Genomic DNA, 20,905 nt, shown 5'->3' with positions numbered 1-20,905 from the left:
ATAATGGTCGATTAGATATATCACATCAGTAATAAAGGATGGTCGATTAGATAATAACTAATATATCACATTTTCCCCCCATGAAGATTTTGTATATCGTCACTGCTACGCATACAGAAGGAATTAGGATAATCAACGATTGCTTCAACGGCAGATTGTCTATCGGATGTCTGGTCACCTTTCCGCCGATGCCTATCCAGATCCGTAGACGTTGATGTCGGAGTGCAGTATTACTACCAAGTGTTTTTTTTGTAGTTTTGATAAAAATGATTTAGAACTTTTTTAATGTGCTTAGGAACCAAGATCAACCCATTCATGTGTATTAGAGAATTAAAGTAGGATAGAAACAAGATTTGTGAGTGAGGGACAAATTTAGGTGTAGGCCCGACGTTAACGGAGCCAAACCAACGAGCCCAACACAACGGAGCCTGTCCTAACCAGAACCAGTATACCAGAACCAGAACCAGTACCCTTTTATTACAAACTATTATACGATATATTACTGGAGTAAGTTGAATTATATAGATGATAGATAATATTTGTAATATTTTTAACCCTCGTTCCCACTTTTCACTCCCCTATTTTTGGTTATCTACCTGAAATTTTGAATTGTTAGAAACAATTTCTTTAAAAGGCCAAATAGCCTAGAGTGGTCACAAATTATCCATTCTGGTCCACATATTGTTGAGTATAGACTGTTTATAGGCACCCCCAACTGGTATATATATATATTTTTAGGGTATTGATATTTATTTTAAACTGGTGAAACTGAATTTCATTGTTCTTCGCCAAAAATTTAATGCCTAGACATAGAGGCCCCAGTTTTCGTAACACTATAAGGTCCCCACTGTTGTGTGATACTACCGAAATGATGGCACCACCCCATTATGATAATATTGGGGTTGAACTTCCCCCACCTTTTCTGGGTACAGGCAGTGAAGATTTTCACCTTTTCGTGCTCCTTTAGAGCCCATGATAGTTAACAAACCATTTGAGAGAGTTGCTGCTGATATAACTGAGTTACCCCTAACTACGAATGGCAATAGATATGTGTTGGTTGTAACTGATTACTTCGCTAAGTACATTAATATGTATGCCTTGCCAGATCAAACAGCAGTATTTCTGCGAACATGGGATATCAGAGGTATTACATGATGACCAAGGTAAACAATTTGAATCCAAGTTGGTGCATAGATTGGTCAGGTAGCGAGATTCAATCGAACACTTAAGAGTGAATTGACTCAATTGAGTAAGAGATTATTCTCAACTGGTAATCAATGGGATAAGATGCTCAATCATATGGCTTTTTCCTATAATACTAGTGTCCATTCTAGCATTGGTTACTCACCATTCTTTCTGGTGAATGGCAGAGAAGCTTGTATGCCCCTCGAGGTTATGTTTGGTGACAATCCAGTTATTCTTTACAATATTATAATATAATACTTTAGCTCACCTGGTTAATTGCCATTTGTCTAGGAATCTATTTATTGAAACTATTGTTTTTTCAACCTTTTCCAATCCAAGTGCTACTTCATAATTGTGCAAGAAATGGACACTGATTGTTTTGATAGGGAATGCCATGTATATGTTGTTTGTAGAGTCAAACAAAACAGCAATTATAAGAAAGCCAGAGTTTTATATATTGATCCCTGTACATGTATTGCCATTATTCTCTGTATGCTCTGCCTCTCTTATGTAATTTATCACATTGCTGTTTTCTTTGCATCTGTTTCAGAGTCTGGATACATGGACTATTTGAGCTCACCTTTAAATAATGCAGCTTCTATCTTCCTGGATATGGACTCTCCATGCACATTATTTGTGATATGTATGGACCTATGGTCCCTGAAGTGACTGTTGCATGAAAATGTGGTACACTACTGTATGTTTGGGATTGGTCACCTTGATTGACTGCCTCTACTTTTTGAGTGGAAGTCTCAAAACGATTGGACCATAATGTTTGCTGCAGGTGCGTGTCTCAAGTATTTTGTTTAGCTTCCTGCTCTCAGTATGGGATATTAGCAGAGAACCCTTAGCAGCATTCAGCATATATGGGAATGCACACAAATGAATGCTTTGGGCAATGTGAATGATTTCCACTGTAGCACTTTGCAATGCAGTCTAAACATGATGATAAAGCTTTCACAACTTTGCATATAAAGATCTGGGCAGACCTAGCAATAATTTACTATGCTAATTGCCAACCGATGGCGTTGCTAGTTAACCTATGAGCTTTTCAATCATATGCGTACCAAGCGAATGCGCTTTATTACGTGAGATAATTCAGTGAGAAGTGAGTTGTGTGAAGTCAGTGTGGATAAGCAGGTAGCTTCATTCAGTCAAAGTAAACAGCTGTGACCTATCAGGATGGTTGGATACACCATTCGACTTGATTTGTGTCGTACTTGAAAACTCTAATTGTTACAGCTTGATACTCCATTAGGTTCAATATAAATATATATGTATATATATATATATATATGTATATATATATATATATAGTATTGACTTAATAATCACAATGGTTTCATACGTTATTGAACACAATCGATACTTTATAGGTTTGGGGGAACTTCATGAAGCTCCCTACAAGTGATCTGTCGCACACCCCACCCATTTTGAAAATGTTTTCAAGATCACCTGCATCCAAAATTGTGCCTTATATCATGAAAATGGCATAGAAACGGAACGGAATGTTCCAATTAGTTTGGTCCTGAATGCACCAAAGACAGTGAATGTGTGAGATTTTCAAAGAGATACTTTTGGAAGACTTGATATGTAATCATTTCATGAGTAAAACCGCAAAGAAGACAAAAATGGAGGAATGCTGTGCTGCTGATGTAAGATGTAAGAGTGACTTAGATCTGCACCCAGCACAAAAATTTGATCGCAGGAACTTTTCTAATTTGTGACAGGGTTACAGAACAGGCTACGTGTACCGCCAGCCATTTGTGAGACATGAATTGAAGCCCAAGAGCGACCTCGCCTACCCTACATCTACGACAACGAATTTGAGAAGAGCAAATATGAGTTACCGATCAAGATGTTGAACAGGAGGCAGGCCGGCGAGAAGACGAAATGGCTGAACACGCCAAACATATACTCCAAGGTGGAGGTAGCCCAATAGTACGCTAACTGGGGAGAGGAAGGGGAAGACGAGGGCTACAAGACAAAGATACACGTGAGTAGTAGTGACATGTAATTGGTGGTAGGCACATCATCTGTTTGACAGAATCACCCGGAAAAGATTCCTTAATTTTGGGCAATTTGGGGAATTTGTCAATTCAAGACATTGAAGAGGCTCTTGCCAAGGTGATGAAAATATTTTGATTTTAGCACTTCAGAAGCAAAAAAATCTAAATCTAAAATGTCCTACAGATGGACTTATCAGAGGTTAGTCATCCTTTGCTTGTTTGCTATTTATTTAGCAAATGTTAGGTTCTATGTAGGAAATATTAGTGAATGTACCTCAAGAAAGTACATGTGCTACGGGGAAAAGTTGAGAAATAAGCCACTCCCCCCTCCTCCCCCCACTCCACCCAGTAAAATGTGTGGGTAAATTGACACTGAAGCTAGTACTTGGACATGCCACTGGAGTTGCACTTCATGTTAAAATTAATAGGTTGAACAAACGTCCATTGATAAGTTCGAATTAATTGATCAATCTCAACTAACTAAAGCCAGCTTACTCGGAAACAAATATCTTTCAGTTATGGCTTGTTTTGATATTCTTCATTAATGATTACACAAAGTGATTGGTTTAAAGTGTAGAAATCATGTCACCTTTTATGTGAGTTTCCATAAATCAATGCTTTGCTTTACTTTTGTTGGTGAACTCGGTTTGATCAATGCTGTTCTACCCAACCTTTACCCCCCACCTATCCCCACCCCCAAATTGCAGTTGTTTTCGGATTGGTTTGACTAAACTCAAATGTTTGAAAGACTTGCCTGCAGCTTTTCTTTTCTTTTCAATTGAGTGTTTTGTTTTGAAATTATTTTAAAGTGATTTTGTTTTTGTAAGCTTCACTTTCACCCTCATTTTGCATGAAAATATGTTTTTATGGTAATGTGTGTATCTTTGCTGAACATCAGAAAAAAAAAAAATACAAGAAGATAATTTCATAATGAAACTATAGTTTAGAGAACTGATACCCAGGAGATTCTCAAAGAATATTATTTTAGATTTGCCAGATTTTCTGAAAACATCGGTTCTGATCCTGCCAGACTGTATGTTTATTGTTCATATAAAGTAGCATTCAGCTTGAAAAGTCTCAATTAAAGCAGCATTTTGCGTCCTTTCCTATGATTTTTCTCAACCTCACTGACTCCACTATGCCATAACGACATACATAACTAGCTTATCTATTTATATTTCACTTCAAATGGTGGCATAAAAGTCGAAAAAATTGCAACTTTCAACTTTGTTGTTCTCCAAGATATTTTCCGTTTGGAACCCAATAAACCTCGCCCATAATATGAATATTTAAACACTACGAACGTCATTGACAGATACGTAATATAATACCACGCTTGATTTGTGTACAGTCTATATGGCAGTTGTACCAGGGAGTTGCATAACAACTCCTTGGTTGTACCAAGGCAAAGTCTTGAATCTATTTTTAGCAACGGCTCATAACTAAACCTGCATCTCTGATTGGTTGAATTCAAACTAGTGGGTTTGGGAACTGAATGCTATTAGTTTTGTATACATGTGGAATACTCGCCAATTAACGTTTTTGGCAGGGAAAAACTTGGATAATATCTTAATTTGCTGTTTTGTGATTTGATGCATGTAAAAAACTCGATGGACATGTCAAAAAAGTAGAAAACGGCGATCAAACGCAAAATGCTCATGAATAAACATACTATTCACTGATTGGTGGAATTCAAACTAGTGGATTTGGAGATATGAAAACTTTGTCGAGGACACTTTTACTCGTTATCGACATAAATCGTTAATTACTCGCTAATTAACGCTCTTGGCAGGGTGAAACTTGGATGGTATCTTAGTTTGCTGTTTTATGATTGATACATCTAAAAAAATCGATGCACATGTTAAAAAGGTGGAAAAAAGCGACCCAACGCAAAATGCTGCTTTAAAAACCAAACAATGTATACCATATCAAATACGAACATAATCGATGTTCAAATGATAGAAATTACACAAAGAGGAAGTTTTAACCTCCAACTATGTCCAGTTTAGCTGTTAGCGTTTGTCTTTACCATGTTTTTACTGTTTTTAGCTTTATTGTTTGGCTAACAAACAGTTAAAAAAAAATAATGGGGGGGGGGAAAGTGCTCCTTTAATCTAAATTGCCTGCTTGGAATATACAGTAGCTCCACTTTTAGTTAAATTACAGTAGTGCATGTCACCTTTAAGCCCTGTCTTTCTTCAATCCCCTTAAACAAGATCCCCCAAAATTGCTTGACTTTCTTTCCAAACTGCGATGTTGCCTCGACCGAAGCGAGGGGAGAAATGAGAAACTGTTTCCTTTCTTAATTCAGCCATCTTTTGGGCATTTTTTTTGGCTGTTCAGCAAAGAAATGCTACAATGATGTGATTTTGCTGTGACATTGTCACAACGTGTCACAAGTCTGTATTTACTCTGTCGTTGTCGTTGATGTTGTTGCAAGTTTTGGTTTTCCTTCCCCACTCGGTCATCCAGGATGCGCCGCTGTCGGATTCTCGTGACGGTATGGAACCGGGCCAACAGGTATAGGAAATAAATTGAATAGCAAAAGCAAAACAAAAGCGCATCTTGGGAAATAATAGCAACCGAAATATCATCATTTTGTCACGGTGGATATATATTGCAGACTTGAGGTTTCCGTATTATCTATGAGGACATTATTAGGACAAACATCAGTAGAAGGGGACAAACTAAAACGAATGACAGCGAATGACCGAATGACAATTGACTTTTTACAGGGTTAATTATCATTTGCGAATGACAGCGAATGACAGCGAATGACAGCGAATGACAGCGAATGACAACGAATGACAACAAAGGACAGTGGTGAGAAGAGATAGAATGATTAACACAGTGGAGTAAATGGGCAAAAATGATTTGATGAAAATCGCATGTTTCGTGGTTGCAGGGTTTTGGTGTAATTTAGGGATAGAAACCACAGGGAAAGTTTTTGTGTGAGAATGCGCTTGAGTGCTGTGCTTTTGACATTTACCTCTGTAGATTTATATAGAAAGATAACTGAAGCCGTTTCAAGATTATAGTATTGTTAGTTTCTAACAATTAATATCGGAAAAATGACGTTAAATTTACTTTCTTAAATCAGACTTAAAATTTCGCTTACTATAAGGTGCGTTTGTATCTTGTCCGTACTTTACTAGCCTCTGTAAGCCACGCACTTTGCGTCCACTCGGTTTGCGTGGCTTTAATATACCCACGAAGTCTGAACTGAACTGTGATATCCGGTTGAAGCAAATGTCTGTGCTGTCATTCACTGTCATTTGTTTTAGTCAACGCAATTTTTTATGTGTACAACATATTGTCATTCGTTATGTGTAACGTCAATCGTTTTCGTAACACCCAGTAGAAACTCTTTCACCTTGTTTACTTCATCCATTTTCATTTTTCTTGGTGGTGGAGGGTGTGGGGAAGTGGTGAAGTGGGGGGGGGGGGGGTTAAATGCCACTATGAATATTTCAAATATATGCAAAATTCTTAAAACCACAGAAAGATCAAATCAAATGTAAGAGATGATCAAGATGTCTTACTTTACTTTGCATATATTAGAAGGGACAGAGGTGATCAGGCTTATTAGCCATGTGAAGTTGCACCTCTTTGGTCGTGGGTTGGAGGGGGAGAAATACACCAAGGGTTTCGTATGGAAATAAATGCTACTTCACAAAATTGAGTGATCTTTTAGCTTTCAATTCAGTCTTCGTCTCTGACATTCTCTCTCAACCGATTCTCCATTCAGTGATAAAACGACATCTGGAGTCTACTTTAAGTCTCTGCTTGTTTGTTTGTTTCTGTCCTCTCTAAATACTAAAGTCTCAATGTCTGCCCCATCCATGTTTTGCCATGCCAAGCATCACATATTTACGGGCTAATTGCACCCACTTCGATGGCGCTGAAGTAAAACTCATCAAAGTGTTTTTAGGGAACTATCCAGTAGATACTTTACCAGATACAGGTTATTTAAACAAGTAGTAAATTGCTACCAGTCGCTCTACTGATTGCAGGTTTGACTGCCAGTAGGAAATGTGGTTTGAATACCCTCAACAAAATCTCTATTCCTTGGCTTTTATGCTCTCTGTCTTTGGCCTATTAAAAAGTGTATACCAAAGCTAAAAAGACGAAAACACAACCCACGTGCTGTAAAATGCTTTTCCTTTACGCGCTAACAGCAAAATAATGCTAACAATACTAGTGTGGTGCTCAGATGTTCAAATCGGTGATCAGACGATTTTAAATGCAGGATAATTTCTTTTTTTAAGTCTTCAATATTTATAGAAAAACATTAACCAATCAGTTTTCAACAAAATTTTGTGACGGTCAATGATTACTTCCTTCCTGGGTTTGGATAAACCGTTACAAGCTTTTGTCACTGGGTCCTGTCTTTCTTCCAACCTGTTGTTGACAAATTTACCTGTTTAGAGTTCCTCCTGTCAAGAGTTACGCGTCTTACTTTTTATTGCTCTTTGCTGTCATCTCAGTGAAGCTTGAACATATATGCAAATGTAAAGTTGATAGGAATTATTAAACGTATAATGCATTTATCCATAATTATATTATGATGAACCTCTGCATGTACATTATATCAAAAATAACACTATCACATTTCTGCTTTCCATCCTGAGAGAGGGATGTATATTTGAAAATCTTTCTGCAATATTTTATGTCATATTTTCATACCAAATATATGGAAGAAGTATGAGTTAATTTTATATTAAACACATATAACATAGAAGTATGAATTATATTATATTACACATGGAGAAAATTAAACTGACAAATGTGATGAATGGTTTCATCCTCTGCTGATTCTTGTCTTGGTCAAAAGAGGGACGAGAGAAACACAACAGAGGATTTTATAAATATGAATTAACAGCTCACACCTCGTCTTCCTTGATTTTGCCCTCCTCAGCCAATCTGCCCGAACGCCTAAGTCTATGCCAAGTCGACTACGGCCTACGCTCCCAATCCATTTACGTCGATGTCAAAGAGAGAAATCCTTGATTATAAGAAAGAATTTGCGGACAAAACTGGTCAAGGTTTGTTCATCTCATTTTACAAGTCCTGTAGATAATTTTTTTTTTATCCGGCCATTTTCTTTTTTTGGTGGGTGGGGTGGGGGGGTCCAGGGGGTGGGCATATTGGTCTGATATGAGGGCTCACTGACACGGCGTGGGTCTATGACCTTTCAGCCCTTGTCCCCCACTCCCTTCCCCTACCCCTCCCAAGGAAAGGGAATTGCCATGAAAGACAGATTTACACCCTACTTTAGATGTTATCAGTATAAGTCTGTTTCACTCTTCAAGGAGAGTGAGAAAACCCATCTTATGTTTCCTCCTCCGCAAGACAGATTTGAATCTCACTTCAACAGTTCCATTTCTGGCTTAAATCATGCTACCCCCCTCCCCATCCCACCACATTAAAATCCTGCTCCTACCCTCCCACTCCAATTCAGTTAAACTCGGCTATCATCCCAACCCCCCCCCCCCCCACCACTGCTACCTACTTACACCATCAACCCTAGCTTATACCCTGCTCGTAGGCTGAAATAGAATGGTCTGTCGTCACACCTCTGGAGGGTGGTGTTGACCCACTCTCAGTCGATGGATTACATCATCATCATCTCTCACTCATAGATCTACTTTTCTCTCCTCTTCCTCGCTACAGATGTGAAGAAGATTGAGCTGATCGTGCAAGCCGAGGAGACTGAAATTAAAGAAACCAAGAGGAGAGTTAGGATGGAGAGAAGATCAGAACACAGAAAATTACAACCAAGTTGTGTCCATACTCGGAGGTAATAGTCTGCTAGAGCGTACCACTTACGGCTGGTGGAGAGAGATGGAAGGTTGTTGTCATTCCTCCTGTTCAAGACACGGCTACATAACCTAGCTGTGGATTGTGATCTTACAATTCATTTTAGTCCTGTATTCTCCAGCTTCCTCTCCCTTAACCCAGCACAACCCGCTTAAAATAAGTTGGCTATAGTATGTGTGTGTGTGAGTGTATGTATGTATGTATGTATGTATGTATGTATGTAATTTCTAAATCCATGAGAGACCATACTATGGCCTACTCAATACACCACATGCATTAATAGGTGCGTTTCTGTTGGGTTTGATACAGTCATGGTAGAATTTAATTATGATCTCGCCAATGTCTCTCTCTTGTACGATCGCAGTTTTCCATCCTCTCTCTCTCTTTACAACTCTTTCAGATCAACCGGGGACGGTAGAAACGACCACAGTCAGTATTGTGAACGGCGAGAAGGAAGACAGCGATGACAGGGCACCCTCCCCCACCCCTGAGGGCAGTCAGAGCGTGGAAGGTTCCCCCTCGAAGGACTCGTCCTTCTCGCCGACCAAGAAGAAGAAGAAGTTCCGAATGCCATCATTCTTGTCAAAGAAGAAGAAGGACAAAAAGGCGGAGAGGTAGAGGAAGAATCGCTACTTTTAAAATGACGAGTCAAATTTCTTTTCATCAGTTTGTTTGTGTGGAAGTTGGTTGTAAAACGTTAGTTAGCAGTACTGTTAGAGTTCAACTGTGAGATGCATATCTCCCAAGTACTGATCACAATAATCCTCCCTCCCCTCTTGTTATTACGATTTTTTATATTTTTTTTCTCTATTTGTAAGTACTATGTTTTAGACGCATTATAACAGTTACATGTAAGTCAAGTATATGCCTACTTAGTGATGCGAGAAGCTTCTCTCGATTGTCCACGGCGACAGGAAGTAGTCAGGGCAGAGGTCAACGGTATAAAAATGTCCAGATTTTTTTTGTTTTTTTTTCATTTTTTTTTATGGCTTCCATTATATAAGTTTATTGGGTTGTTGTTAAATAGTAAAATTAATTCTAGACTGGATCAGCATTATGTTCCATTGGCAAGTTTTCTCCCTCTCTTTTTTCTGTTGCCCTCACTTTTCTCTTAAATTTTAGGCTAACAGGATCGCAGAGCGTACACGGTCTATTTACTCCAGTCGCATAATGTAACTTTTTTGTATAGTACATAATATCATGTATTTGTCGGAACAGATTTTAAGCATTAAAGTCGTATCACTTTCCTCGGTTGGTATTTTGTGTAGATATGTATGAGAATGGCGCACATAAAGGCTCCTTCTCTCCTTCTTGCATGCCCTGGTTTTGTAACCGGACCACGTGTCGGTTCAGTTTTTTAGTATTCCCTGAAATGTTATTCTCATTTGTATTTTTTTTTAAAACCTATCTGAATGTTTGCTTTTTTGTTAAGATCATGCATGTTGTGAAGAGAAAGTTTGTCTTTTGTTTCTGTTTCGAGGCCAGGTCACAGTGATAGTAATCATGATAACTACAGCTCTTTGACATATACAAACTGCCTCCACGATCGAGAGAAAGCCACACGTTCGTAATCTTATTACATTGGAGCACAAACGTCACTTTTTATACATACTTTTTTTTATTTTAGTTCTTGAACTTCAAAAATCTAGCCAAGATTTTTAAACCACATTAGAACTGCTGTCGTGAAAGTAGACATTGAAAATCGCTTTGCTGAAATATTTCTGAATATTCTCGTGGATCAAGCACTATCAGACTAGCGTTATGTTGTAACAAAACTCTCTTCACAGGACGAGAGAGGCATGTTTAGAATTAATTCTCTACAAGCCACAGTGCAAAGTTCCAGTTACCAATGAAGCTAATATTTACTCGTGCAGGCTCTGTTTATGTGCCGTTATCAGGAGCAACACACGGAAATAAGAATAGAAACAATCCCCTAGCTAATTTATCATTTGTAATTATTTTTTTGTGATAATTCTCTAAAATCACTAAGAAAATATTGCGCAAGCATTTTTTGCCATGAGTCTTAGCCACATCCAATTTCTAGTACGCCATGTACGATCCATGGAGATAGGAAATGATCTGGAATTGCTTTAATTTGGTTTGCCAAAGATGTTAAACATAGTAAACGAGCAAACACTGCTTTTCTCTAATGTTAATAAGAAACACTTTGAAACTGCCTGTAAGGTGTGCATTTGCTCTCATATAAACACATCGTGTTATGTACACTTCACAGGCATGCTTCATTTTGTTTCCATATTTGAAGGATAGCTTTTTTTTTCCTTTTTCTTTTTTTACTATTGGCTTTGGATTCAGACCTACTTTAAATCTAGTTGTAGGAGTACCATAGTAAGTGCAATTTTAATAGTATCGAAAATAAAACAAAAATAACGTAATGATCATATATAGGTCTTTATTTGAATTTTGCAGGTTTAACAAAAGGAAGAAAATGTGGATTATTTCAATAACAGCATCTGGTATTCTGTATGGAATGTGGTTTGTTTTAGTAATGTAGTGTAGGGTATAGTGTAGGGCAATAAAACAATTAACCTTGTTGAATGGATGAAGAATGAATGGGCTTTTGTGAAACCTGGTATTTTGTAATAAAAGAAAGAAGGAAACAAACATTTCAAAGGGTATTTTGTTTTCCAAATATTACTGCATGTTGAAATTTTTTATTATTTTCCTTTGGATATGAGATGTAATCTTCATTTGTACAACAAAGCCAAGCTTAAAAACGATCTTTACTGTTTTTAGCTCATACCAGCATGCTGGTGTGATCTATTGTTACAGTGCGGCATCTATCACTCTCAGTGGTGTAGGAAGGTACTTTTGAGTGGGGGGCTGAAGACTGATGGCCGGCCTGGGGGAGGGGTCTACGGGGAGGGGGTGTCCCCTCCCCTTTGGATTTTTTTTGCATTTCCAGGTGGCCTCAGATGCAATTTGGTGCAATATAGCACACTTCAACACCCACTCCATTTTGTAATTAATTTTGCATTTTCACCTGGCCTTAGATGCAATTTGGTGCTCCAAATGAAATTTTTTTCTGATTTTTCTGAAATGAAAAAGGGGTTTTCTGACTTGCTGAGCGGGGGGCGGAATGATACTTCCGCCCCCCATATTTTTCACTGGGGGGCTGGCGCCCCCAGCCCCCGGTTCCTACGCCCTTGATCACTCTATCCGTGAACAATTGGTAAAACCGCTCCCACTCGCACAGTGTTTAATGGAATTTCATGAAACTTGGACACAAGGACCATTGGGTATAGGGCCATCAGAGATGGGCCGAAATTTGGGGTCAAAGGTCACTTGTGGGCCATAATGGGCCATTTTGTGGAAATGCGCAAAATGCTTCTTCTCCTACAGATTCCATGGTACAATGTTGAGGGTTTGTCACGATAGTACTATGGAATTTTTACCTTCAGGGTGTTCATGAATTTGAGATCAAAGATCAACTAGGGGTCTATTGTGGCCCGGGCCGCGGTCTTATATTTTCAAATTGCTTCCGTTCGTACAGTGTATGGCCAGTTATAATGAAACTTGGTCACAACGTTCCCCGGGATGGGGGTTACGAGGGGTGTTTGGAAAATTGAGGTCAAATGTCATTTAGGGGGTCATCAGGGTCATTCTTTGTAATATTTTCAAATATCTCAATCTCCTCAAGATTTTGATGGATCACATTCAAAGTTGAACTGATGATTGTTGGATTGTGTATGAATAAGGTGAAGCCTAATAATTTTTGGTCAAAAGTTAATTAATTACAATTAATCCCCATTGTTTAAAAAAATTTGACCCTTCACCTTTTTGCCACAGCTCCTTTAATTTGTCTCCCAGTCTCTGCAGTGTTTGTTTACATTTGTGGTTAAGCTCTGCAGAGGCTGTTAGTGGAAGCAGGATTGGGAGTTGTTATTAACTGTTGAACTGTAAGCATGAGAGCCCTATAGCCAATCAGCACTTGCCGATTCTTAGAAGTCTTTGAGCCTGAGGTATGTAGGCAGCCAGCCAAATTTTTGGGAAGGTATGCTTGTGAAGTTATGTCTGCTCAGGTAGAGGGGAGAAAGTTTAATAGGGTAGGTCAGCGGTATTGTTTGAGAGAGTGGGTAAAATAGGATTTAAAGGGGGAAAAAAGGAATTATAGCCAGTGGTGTGGCCAGGATTCTGCTAACGGAGGGGGTGGGGGTTATCGCTGTTTTGAGCTAGGGGTATAAATTTGTCTTTGAACCTAAAATGTTTGGCCTCATGGGCCCAAAATTGGTGGAATCTGAAAAATGGCCTGAAATTTGGTGGGCCATAAAGTTTTGTGGGCCCTACATTTTTTAGCTCGAAAAGGTATGAGCTTCTGCACCATTGGTGCTCTAGTTTTTTCTGAATTTATAATAATTAAATGGCTAACCCAGATTTACACCCTACTTTAGATGTTATCATGATAAGTCTGTCTGTTTCACTCTTCAAGGAGAGTGAGAAAACCCATCTCTGTACGTTTCCTCCTCCGCAACACAGATTTGAATCTCTCCTCAGCAGTTCCATTTCTGGCTTAAATCATGCTACCCCCTCCCCATCCCACCACATTAAAATCCTGCTCCTACCCTCCCACTCCAATTCTGTAAAACACTGAGAGGAGAGTGAGAAAACCCATCTCCATACGTTTCCTCCTCCGCAACACAGATTTGAATCTCTCCTCAGCAGTTCCATTTCTGGCTTAAATCATGCTACCCCCCTCCCCATCCCACCACATTAAAATCCTGCTCCTACCCTCCCACTCCAATTCTGTAAAACACTGAGAGGAGAGTGAGAAAACCCATCTCCATACGTTTCCTCCTCCGCAACACAGATTTGAATCTCTCCTTAGCAGTTCCATTTCTGACTTAAATCATGCTACCCCCTCCCCATCCCACCACATTAAAATCATGCTCCTACCCTCCCACTCCAATTCTGTTTAACTCCGCTATCATCCCAACCCCCCCCCCCCACCACCACTGCTACCTACTTACACCATCACCCTAGCTTATACCCTGCTTGTAGGCTGAAATAGAATGGTCTGTCGTCACACCTCTGGACGGTGGTGTTGACCCACTCTCAGTCGATGGATTACATCATCATCATCATCTCTCACTCATAGATCTACTTTTCTCTCCTCTTCCAGATGTGAAGATGTCCTCTTCAAGATGTGAAGGAGATTGAGCTGATCGTGCAAGCCGAGGAGACTGAAATTAAAGAAACCAAGGAGGAGAGTGAGGAATGGAGAGAAGATCAGAACACAGAAAATTACAACTAAGACTGTGACCATTCACGTAGGTAATAGTCTGCTAGAGCGTACCACTTACTGCTGGTGAAGAGAGAGAGAGATGGAAGGTCGTTGTCATTCTTCCTGTACAAGACGCGGCTACATATTCTAGCTGTGGATTGTGATCTTACAATTCATTTTAGTCCTGTATTCTCCAGCTTCCTCTCTCTTAACCCAGCACAACCCTCTTAAAACTTAAAATAAGTTGGCTATAGTATGTATGTGTGTGTGTATGTATGTATGTACAGGTAAGCCATGAGAGACCATACTATGGTCCACTCAATACATCACATGCATAGACAGGTGCGTTTCTGTTGGGTTTGAATTTAAATTATGATCTCGTCAATGTCACTCTCTCTGTCTCTCTGTTCACAACTCTTTCAGATCAACCGGGGACAGTAGATACAACCACAGTCAGTATCGTGAAGGGCAAGTAGGTAGACAACGATGACAAGGCACCCCCCTACCCCGAGGGCAGTCAGAGCGTCGAAGGATCCCCCTTGAAGGACTTTCCCCTCTCGCCGACCAAGAAGAAGAAGTTTTTTTCTCTCTTTGCAAGTACTGTGTTTGTAGACGCATTATAACAGCTACATGTAAGTCAAGTATATGCCTACTCCGTGATGCGAGAAGCTTCTCTTGAGTGTCCATGGTGACAGGAAGTAGTCAGGGCAGAGGTCAACCGTATAAAAATGTCCAGATTTTTTTGGGCCAGATTTTTTGTTGTTGTTGGCTTCCATTATATAAGTTTATTGGGTTGTTGTTAAATAGTGAAATTAACTCTAGACTGTATCAGAATTTGTTCCAGGGGAAAGTTTTCTCCCTCTCTTTATTATTTTTTCCCCTCACTTTTCTCTTAAATTTTAGGCTAACAGGATTGTAGAGCGTACACGGTCTATTTACTCCAGTCGCATAATGTAACTTTTTAGTATAGTACATATCATGTATTTGTCGGAACAGATTTTAAGCATTGGAGTCATATCACTTTCCTCGGTTAGTATTTTGTGTAGATATGTATGAGAGTGGCGCACATAAAGGCCCCTTCCTTCTTGCATGCCACGGTTTCCATAACCGGACCACGTGTCGGTTCGGTTTGTGTATTCCCTGAAATGTTATTCTCATTTGTATTTTTTTTTTTTAACCTATCTGAATGTTTGCTTTTTTGTTAAGATCATGCATGTTGTGAAGAGAAAGTTTGTCTTTTGTTTCTGTTTTGAGGCCAGGTCACAGTGATAGAAATCATGATAACTACAGCTCTTTGACATATACAAACTGCCTTTATGATCGAGAAAAGCCACTCATTCGTAATCTTATTACATTGGAGCACAAACGTCACTTTTTATACATACTTTTATTAATTTTAGTCCTTGAACTTCAAAAATACAGCCAAGATTTAAACCACATTAGAACTGCTGTAGTGAAAGTAGACATTGAAAATCGCTTTGCCAAAATATTTCTGTATATTCAATAAGGAACACTATGAATCTGCCTGTTAGGTGTGCATTTGCTCTCATATAAACACATCGTTTTATGTACACTTCACAGGCATGCTTAATTTTGTTTCCATATTTGAAGGATAGCTTTTTTTCCTTCCTCTTTTTTTTTCTATTGGCTTTGGATTCAGACCTTCTTAAAATTTAGTTGCAGGTGTACCTTAGTAAGTGCAATTTTAATGGTATCGAAAACAAAACAAAAATAACGTAATTAATCATATAGGTCTTTTGATTTTCTCAGGTTTAACAATAGAAAGAAAATGGGGAATATTTCAGTAACAGCATCTGGTCAACAGAGGCCGATCTGTATGGAATGTGGTTTGTTTAGTAGTGTAGCGGAGCATGAATAAAACAATTAACCTTGTTGAATGGATGAAGAATGAATGGGCTTTGTGAAACCTTGTATTTTGTAATGAAAGAAGGAAACAAACATTTCAAAGGGTATGTTGTTTTTCAAATATGACTGCATGTTGAAATTTTTTCCTATTTTCCCTGGATATGAGATGTAATCTTCATTTGTACAACAAAGCCAAGCTTAAAAACAATCTTTACTGTTTTTTCTCTTAATTCATAATAATTAAATGGCTAGACACATAAAAAGTATGAATATATTCCTCATTCCTTGTGTTAAGGTTACGTCTTGGATGCATGTATTCATGTTTAAAGTATTTCATTACGACTTGTTTTCTCAATTATTGACATTACTAAGATAGTTCTTCAATGTTGTTTCGTCTATGTTATTTATATAGAAATATTAAACTGTTTCCGTTTTTTTAAAAGTTTTTACACGGAAAAAAGAAGTGAAATACGGCGACCGGTTGTTAAAGTATGAAGTCTGTTAGCCCGCTGTTGACTCGTTATTTGTATCTAGTCTTGATCTTGATTTATGAAAGGTGTAGCTATGATGATGATGCAGAATAATATTTGCCTGTAAACTTCAAATGCATTTCACAAGTTTCAAAAGCCAGCATGGGGAGGTGTGAACAAACCTGTAGTTATAGTATGCATGCTGTGATTGGATAATAAGGGAATAGCTATCTTCAGACCACGAGGAAGTGTATCCCGGTGTACCTCTGGGCGGGTTCATTCAACAACTTCCTTGGTATTTTGCCTATTTTTGAGGTTACCATGGTGATGTGGTTGCAATTACTCATTCTGCAGCCATTGTGTGTATGTCGGGGTGGTGCCTTAGTAAGAAATTTGTAACAATAGCAGAGGTTGAAGGGAAATATTAGAAAAAGAAATAGGCAGTATTTATAGAAAAGTTTGGATCAACTGATGTTCATTACAGGTGTACTGAAACTAATAGCACAATGAATAATTATGTCATATATCAAAATTAGCATGATTCCTATGCCTGATTTTCCATGTTGTTGTCATGTGAGCGTTCATGTTTAAAGTGGAGGGTTTTGCAGTCACCATGGCAACCGATACCCCACAGATTGTATAGTTCATGCATGTAGTTAGCCCAACTACAATTTTGGAAAAATAGATTCTTTGCACAGAAATATAAAAAAAAAGAATGGAAAAAAAAAATTTGGGAAGGTGAGGTGAGGTATAACTGCAAGGCTGTAAAATGATAAAAAGTTCACAAAAAGTTTAAATTGAGATAAAAAGTTGAATGTATATCCTGTATGGTAGTTAATTAGTGTTATGTAACCAAATTTGAATATTGATATAACGAAACCTAAAAATGGTTATCGGAAAGTGAATGATGACGGTCAGAAACGCTGTAAAGAAATTGCCATGGTATTAATCCTGATGTTGTATTTGTACGGCAAGATCACCCAGGTCGATCTGAAGTGTTTTCTTTTTTCCTTTCCAGAAAAGAGGTTCTGTTTGTGAAGCGTTTGGTTGGTTTGAAGAGAAGACTTCTGATCGACTCTTAATCCCAGGCAGGGAAGTGACAGGGTCTTCTCTTTTTCAATATTGATAGTTTTCGGACAAAATTTACTGTTACCCTAACCTTTCTAAACTCGGTATTAATTTTCAATCAAAAATGGTGGGGCGGGGGGGGGGGGGTAATATCGTGATCCGCAAGAGGTGGAAAAATAAACAGGCATTCCTGAAATTCCTTTTCTTTCCGTGTTTATTTCTTGTCTGTCTGTCTGTCTGTCTCTCATTTCTAGTGTGTAGAAGAAAAAACAGAGAGTGATTTGAGAACTTGTCTGGTCCTTACAAATGGAACTGGAAGTTGACCTTGCTTAACATACCCACACATACATATAACAGGATGTTATGAATAATCTGACAGACTAGTTTGCCAACAAAATTGTTTTGACAAGACAGGATGATATTGCAGTCGATATGAAAGGTAGATATTTCTCAAAAATCGTTTTGCCCTTTGAAAGGCCTTATAACTAAAGCAATAGGTCTACTACACCCTTTTAAGCCAATTGAAACATTCTGTAATGTGTTTTGTAATGCCTAATACAACCCAGCCCACCCCCACCCTTTCCTCCCCAACTTTCAGTAGAACAATTTTGTCAAAACTTAGAACCTTATAAACCATAAAAAATCAAGATGACAAACAATGGTTTGATTTGACAGCTTTGAAATAACGTATCACTGGCAAGATGCGTCGAGCTCACTCGTACGACAAAGTCGATAAATGTGTATCTTTTCTGGTAGTTCGCGACACGCTGATTACGAATCTGATATTTATTTTGGAATTGGGTGTTGTGTGGGGGCAAAAAACCTGATTTGATTTTTTCCCCAAAACTGACCCAAAATCGGTTTCGCCCAAATGACGTAACATGGAGTAATCGATGCTCAGGAGCCCAAATCTGCAACTCCCAGGTCCATATCTGCTTCCGTTCGGGGGATACGTGGCTTTTGTCTATAGATTTCTATTTTTTTCATAAATCATAAATCAGTCCCCCCCCCCCCCCCGCACGCCCCACACAACACCCAATTACAAAATATACTTCAGATTCGTAATCAGCGTGTCGCGAACTACCAGAAAAGATACACATTTATCGCCTTTGCGACAAAAAGTTTTTTCACCTTTAAAAACCGTAAGCAGTTTTATCCAAAATTTATGCCAAAATTTGACCCATTTATTCATAAATGTCAAGATAAAACTCAAGATGACAAACAAAGGTTTGATTTGACTGCTTTGAAATCACGTATCACTGACAAGATGCGTCGAGCGCTCTCTTATGAAACTTCTTTCGCTCAGTTTGCAACTTAAGAGGAACAATAGAAAAACTTTTAGGGGCAACAAAAGATTTTAAACCTTTGTTCGTCGTAAAAGTTTTTCGGTCTTACTTTTGCAAGTTTGAGGTGAAAAAAATTGGTGTCGCAAAGTCGATAAATGTGTATCTTTTCTGGTAGTTCGCGACACGCTGATTACGAATCTGAAGTTTATTTTGGAATTGGGTACCAAAAAGAGGTACTTTTTTAACTTTTCAGACAAAAAACCTATTTTTGGCGCAAATAAAAATTGTCAAAAATTGACCCAAAATCGATTTAGCCCAAAAGACGTAACAGGGAGTAATCGATGCTCAGGATGCTCATTTCTTTTATACGTGATTTGACTGCTTTGAAATCACGTATCACTGGCAAAATGCGTCGAGCGTCCTCTAGCGGCCTCGTTTTTGGTCAGTTTTTAACTTCAGAGGAACAATAGGAGAGCGAAAAACTTTCAGGACGAACAAAGGTTTTGAAATCTTTTGTTCACCCTAAAAGTTTTTCGCTCTCCTATTGTTCCCCTGAAGTTGAAAACTGACCAAAAACGAGGCCGTAAGAGGGCGCTCGACGCATTTTAATCTTTTTTTTTTATCTTTTCCTTCTTGAAGTACAAGTATTAGATACGAGCCCTCTTTTTCAACAGTCTCTGTGGCGCAGTGGTTAGTGCTCTGGACTGACAAACGCTCTATCATGAGTTCAGAACCCAGTATAGACAGTTTTCCTTTTACTATTGTTATATCTCCTTCCTTCAATTATGCACCTTAAATATTAGAAACGAGCAATAATTTTCAACAGTTACAGTGGCGCAGTTGGTAGTGCCTGTACCTGGAGAGCAAGACCAACTCCTTGTCTAGGGTTCAAACCCCAGTGAAGGCAGTTTTCCTTTTACTATTCTTATACCTCTTTCCTTCCATTATGAACCTTAAATATTAGAAACGAACATTATTTCTCAACAGTTGCTGTGGCGCAGTGGTTAGTGCTCTGGACTAAGAGAGACAGACATCACACTGTCATGAGTTCAAGACCCAACCAGAGTCTTTTAGTTTTCTGTTCTTTGGAGCAGGTGGAAGTATAAAGGTAAGAAACGAAGATTACTTTATTGGGAACCAAAATGGTGTGATTGGTTGTTCCATCTGCAATGACACTGAGCAGCATGGGTTCAAGCCCCGGTTGGGCCGGTGAATTCTGTAAAAGGAGCTCGTCGGCACCCCCTCCCCCCCAACAAGGCTCCCAAGCGGCACCAAAGTTGGCTGCCCCCCTCCCTGACAAGGCTTCCAAGCGGGTGAGGCGAGTAGGCAAGCACCCCCTCCCTGACAAGGTTCAGTGGAGGTGTATATATTTTACAAACAACCAGATCATTAAATATTGGAAATGCATCCTAAGGTAGCTGATAGACAAAAAAAGTAGGCATCACAAGGTCCCTGGTTAAATTTCAACTCATGCTCTTCTTTTTTATTCTTCCAGTGAAAGCACAAGTTCAAAAAAACTCACCATACATTTTTCACATTTTCTCAGTTTGCAGCTTACAAGTAAAAAACAACCAAAACTTGCAAATAAACAAACTGTGTCCACTTAGTGACAACAAAATATTGCATCTATATCAAACCCCCCAAAGAGAGGAGTTTTAGCATTCTCTAGACAGGGGGCAAAGAATTGTGATTTTCTTGCCGTATAATTTGCACAAAATCCCACTTTACTATCTGACTGATGTAGAGTCAAGTGAGTTAACATTTGTTCAAGAACCAGAAATGATCAGACAATTCAAACTCCCTAGACCACAAAACATGTACTAACTCACTCTTTGGACATCAACCTATTCAGTCACTGATAACGTTTTTACAGTACATAAGTTTTATGGCCAAAAATGGATTAAAATCCAGAAAGAACAGTCTTCCTTTTATGTGAAATATAGACCCATAGATGTTGAATAT

At 38.7% G+C, this 20,905-nt stretch overlaps 1 protein-coding gene across 1 annotated transcript in view; it reads left to right on the top strand.

The window, feature by feature from the left end:
• Positions 1-19,936: 19,936 nt before the first annotated feature.
• The window catches only part of LOC139960441 (leucine-rich repeat-containing protein 45-like), a 35,983-nt gene continuing 35,014 nt past the window's right edge, over positions 19,937-20,905 (top strand). The window contains exon 1 of the mRNA XM_071958791.1: positions 19,937-20,051. The gene's annotated coding sequence lies outside the window, so the exon portion shown is untranslated. The remainder of the gene's footprint in view (positions 20,052-20,905) is intronic.

The sequence above is a fragment of the Apostichopus japonicus genome, chromosome 19 (genome assembly GCF_037975245.1).
Source record: "Apostichopus japonicus isolate 1M-3 chromosome 19, ASM3797524v1, whole genome shotgun sequence".
Classification (NCBI taxonomy): Eukaryota; Metazoa; Echinodermata; class Holothuroidea; order Aspidochirotida; family Stichopodidae; genus Apostichopus; species Apostichopus japonicus.
The sequence above is the reverse complement of the archived record's forward strand: the minus strand, read 5'-3'. Positions and strand labels throughout refer to the sequence as shown.